We start from the raw sequence: 5384 nt of genomic DNA, 5'->3' as shown, positions 1-5384 counted from the left end.
AACGCGAGCTTTTTCAGCTGATAGTAAGAGTCAGGAATACTATTCCAAACGTTGAAAATGATCATGTCTTCCTTCTCCAGGTCATCCAAAAGCAGACCACTTGTGTTGTGACCTAAGATCACATTATTTTCTTCTCCAATATTTCCAATTCAAAGACGTTCGAATTTAGAGCGCCATATCTCCTTGTTTTTTAAATCCCAGCAATTGTATTTCAAAGCTACCAATGTCAATTTCAAAAGGAGAAAATTTCAACTCGGTTATCGTAGCATTAAGAGGATTTTTGACAAATGCTAAAGTTGCTCTGCTGTTTTTAAATTCCTGAAACCTGCTACAACATACGAACAATTTCAGCCGGTAGCTTGTATATGGTTTGTGTTTACGTTTACGAAAACTAATAAAATTAAACTCGATGTTCGTTACGTATTTTTACAACAATTTAAAATTTTAATTACCTATCTATCTTTTAACTTAAACAAAAAATTATACATGTTCTCGATTTATAGAAGAATTTTAATTTATCAAAATAAGATGTAATTTTTTTCTTACCAAGTTTTTTTTAAATGAAAATATTATTGCTTCCGTGGATATTTGTGCCAGAGCCGCACTTAAGGAGCCAAAGAGCCACATGCGGCTCTGGAGCCGCACTTTGCCGACCACTGGTTTAGTGGATTCGATTCCCAGTGTCTAGGTCTTGTATTTTATTTAATGGTTAATATGAGAAATTTTATAGTAGAGTAGTTGAATGTAAATCCTGCCAATTACTCCTGTTACAGAATTTCTTACAGCTGTAAGTGTTTCTTACGTTGCTAAGAGAAAGTTGTTGTTTCTTTTCAACTGAAGTAGCATTCATCTCACTTTTTTTTTCAATATTTCAGAAATGTTTATTCAATTTTTCAGTAGGCAGCCATTCTATCTCTTTATCATGAAGTTTCCTTCGTTATATTTCAAAATTTTACTTTACAACCATTGTAAGTTTTTTTTTTTGTATACGCCTCCTTAGTTCTTGACGTAGTGGGGGGAAGCTGGTAAGCGTAAAAGCAAAGTTCATTATTCTTAAATTCCTTTACCATTCCCCTGGGTACAATAATTACCAAAAAAGGAATAAATATCCACATAACTTTAAGTAAACTAAATCCAGCGGTAAACAAAGAGGCAAAAAGAGAGATATAGAAAGAGAAAGAGTTACGCCAGTTTGTACAACTGCAATAATAAAATAATTCCCCATTTAAACACTCATATATCAGGCAGTGGAGTGTGTTGGAAGTTAGGCGGGAACCTAACAACAGACGACAGGTCATACATCATTTCCGGCAAGTAAGGGGCTTCTCACCATTGGATAATCCTCTCTTTGTGAATCACGATTTCCTTTGTATGTAAACAAGCAAATAGCTCTACCGAATAATACTCATTTGCTCTAGATAAATAAAAACAAAAAAATCCCCCTTATTTTTTTATATTTATTTATTTATTTGAAAATGTATTTTTCACATATCTACAAAAATAAAATAATTATAAGTTTACTTCATTTCAGTTTTTTTTTTTTTAAATCAAAATTGTTATTTATTAAAATATTAAACGTGAAAAAAGGCCGCAGGTAACTTGACAGGGAGATCAGCTGATAAATGAAGATTTATTCAGTTTTGATAACCAGCTGATCAGCTGGCCAGTTACCGGCGGCCATCTTTAACTTGTTAGTGACGTGTCTTTATTAACGTGATTTTTCAAAGTGAATATTAGTGCGTGTTAAAGTAAAGTTCTATTTTATAAATTGTGTTTAAGTTATACTTAGTGCGTGATATACCAGTTTTAGTGCGAATAGTGTTTTGAATTATTTTAAATAGTGTCAAGTGTCAAGTGCTATTGGACTGGTGATCTACTGAGATGCTGATGATCTTATATGGATATTCCTTAAACCAAGTAAGTCAATTAATTTTGTTTAAAATTTGTATTACATTTCCATTATTCTTGCATGAAAATTGCATGTTATCATTTAATTATTACTTAAAAATTAATAGTCCAATATCTTGACTACGTCCTGTGTTGGTTAATTCTTTTTCTTTTTGATGTATTCTTTGATCTTTAATCGACTATAAGTTCTAAAATATCGTTTTTGCCCCAAATTTTGTTTAACCTTTTCTGGTGGCTATAACTGTCTCAGTTGCGTTATGATTATAGCAGTTTTGTGTTGACATGTATCGACATCCAGAGTTACGTCGAGCTAGCTACAATCCTCGATCTTTCTAATTTTAAGAGATTTCTCGGTTGTTCATAGGCAACTTAGATCTTCATTTCGTAACCTTCTCAGAGATAAGATTTTGCTTAAGTTTACGATAGTTTTAAATTCACTTTTTTTTTTTGAACTGGTGTGTTATAAGTATAGTTGATGTCTATAAGTCGGTGATGGTTTTGTCGTGTTATCGTCTTTTGTTAATAATTTTGTGACGTAAGTAGTTAACATTGTTATAGTAGGTTTAGGTCCGTCCATAGAGTAGAAATTGAAGAATTAGGATTCATATCTCCCTGAGGCAGGTTCGAGAGAATTGTCGTCGAGTACAGTAAATGTTATTGAATCTTACCTAGAAAGTTAGGTCTTGTTTAAAGGGATCGTGGGATTTGAATAATGTAATTAAGAGCGTTAGTATACCTAGTTTTGTAAAGCAGTCCAGCGCGTCAAGATTGTCAGCTATATCAGCTAAATCAAGAAATATAGCTGATGTTTACTTTCTGTTTTCTACTTTATTCACGATATGTTCAATTACTCGCTAAACTTGATGTTATTGGTAAGTACTTTGACCTGAACCCAAATTGGTGAAATGGTACTTTGTGTGAATCACTAAATTTGTGTAATAGTTGTTAGCAGATAAATTTATCCAACTGTAATTATTTAAATTACATATAATAACTGGACTTTTTTTTTATCCCGAAATGCCTCCTACAAATGCCTAGAAATTTTCTGAAAACATCCCTTGTTATAAATAACCTTTATTAGAATATTTTTCAAATCAAAGTTTTGTTTTGTGATTTTAAAGTCGCATTGGATAATGTAATTGACATTTATAATCTAAAATGAAATTAATAGTAAGTATTTTCATAATTCATACTTTCAAAACATGTGATGTTGCAAAAATAGTTAAAGAAAGTTGGGTAAGGTTCCACTTAAAAGGTTTTTTGTTTATCTCAACGATTTAAGTGCTTGTTTTGAAACCTCCTGAGACCAGTACATAGTGCTAGTTATAAAGATTTTTCTGCCTCTTTTTCTGAGACGTTTCACCTCAGCTGGCTGTCAATCCAATTTTCCTTCCAGAGCACCCTGAATTGTTGCCATCTATCTCCTTTCCGTATTCTTCACAAGGGTCTATTCCTTCGGGACCTGCCAATTCCTTACTTTACTTTTCTTCTGCTGGGTACTGACTTAATGTGTTCATTTTGTTACGATTCTCTTCTTGTAAAGTATGAGTACTTTAGAAATATAGAAAGATAAGGTTTTTTAAAGTCTGCAAACAATAAAACGGAAAATTCAAAATGTAATATCCAGAACATACCCGGACAATTTTGTAGTTTACCAGTAAACTGGGACAATCCTGTTGAACCGGGATGTATATTGTAGCCCTAATCTAAGTACAAATCAAACCATCTACTATTCTAGTGTGTAGATAACTAATTTTTAGGTTATCAAATCATTGTGTATAAGTAATTAAAGTAAGGAATGACTATTTGTTTAGGCGGGTTTTACGTTCTACTACCAAATTAGGTGACGCAGACGAAGGCGACTAACAAACATACTTTACTGTAAATTTCTTTTATTAACCATTAAATAAAATCCAAGGCCTAAGGCCGGGGAATCGAACCCACTAAACCAACAATACATCTTAGCATTGCGGGTCTAGCCTATAATCGCCTAACATACTTTACTGTAAATTTCTCTTATTAACCATTAAATAAAATCCAAGGCCTAGACCGAGAGTGTCGAACCCACTAAACCAACAATACATCTTAGCATTGCGGGTCTAGTCTCAACCGCTCGGCTATCGTGGCGCCTATCATTCCATATATATTTAAATATTTTCTAGATTTTATGTTATTATTAAAATGAAACACCAGGCAGAGTAATTGTGGCAAGTGTCTAACCTAATTATAGTTGAAGTTTGTCAACATAGACGACTGATCATTAACATTTCACATGGTTATTTATCACTCTGGTGTCCCAGTCCTCCCTAACTCAATATTATTTTGATGCATCATGAATAATAAACTGGCTGGATAATTAGCATCAGGATTACCAAACAGGTAGGTTCCAGATCCAAGTCTGTATGTGCGATAGTTGTCCTTGATGCATTTCATTTATTTTATAATTTCACAACTACTTTATTTTATGTTCATGACGAAAACTTACTGTTTATAAAGTTAAGGGTTGATAAGGATTGAAACGACTAAAGATACACTAATCAGCAAGTATCTAACATTTCATTCGTACTTCAGTTCGTAATTTCAGCCAACCAGTAAAAGCTCATGCTTTTTATTCAAATTTGTTTACTACTATTGGGAAATACTTTAACTTCGCCTGAGAACGAAGTTTTAAATGAATATCCATATGGAAGATAAAAAAAAAAAAAATCCATTGTACTTTTAGAAATATTAACACATTTAATATCACTCAAGCAAGATTTTGCTGTATTAAATTTTCATTAATATTTTTTAGACTATACTGGATGTCATAAAATTTTAAGATGGCAGTTTCCATCTATTTATAAAATCTTTTTGCCCAGGAAAATGGTAAGCAAATCTTGATATTTCTCTTTGTTTTTTTTTAAATCGAAGTTTTTAAACTTATTATGGGCAGATTTTTGGAACATATAATATTTAGGTAGGAAATGGTACCTAAACTCTTCACAGTTTAAAATATACCCAAAATATCACTTACAACCTCTTGCTCTCCATTTATTGCTACGAGAATATGCTCTAGATTTTTAAGAGAAATTTGGGAATTTGATTTTTTTTTTATAGAAAATGAGAAGAATACATTTTTTTAAAAGTTGGCAATTTTTTGGGCAGTTTTTGACTTTTTTTGACATTTTGACATGTTTTTGACATTTATTGTCATTTTTGACATATTTACATAGTTTTTGACATTTTGACATAGTTTTTGACATTTTGACATGTTTTTGACATTTATTGTCATTTTTGACATATTTACATAGTTTTTGACATTTTGACATAGTTTTTGACATTTTGACATGTTTTTGACATTTATTGTCATTTTTGACATATTTACATAGTTTTTGACATTTTGACATAGTTTTTGACATTTTGATATAAATGTACAGCTGGAAAGTTTCAATATATAGTTTTATATTAAAATAAATAAATTAAACTTTGAAAACAAA

The sequence above is a fragment of the Rhodnius prolixus genome, unplaced genomic scaffold (genome assembly GCF_049639745.1).
Source record: "Rhodnius prolixus isolate KJV_2025 unplaced genomic scaffold, Rpr scaffold_1, whole genome shotgun sequence".
In the NCBI taxonomy this organism is placed as follows: Eukaryota; Metazoa; Arthropoda; class Insecta; order Hemiptera; family Reduviidae; genus Rhodnius; species Rhodnius prolixus.
This window is presented reverse-complemented; position numbering follows the sequence as displayed.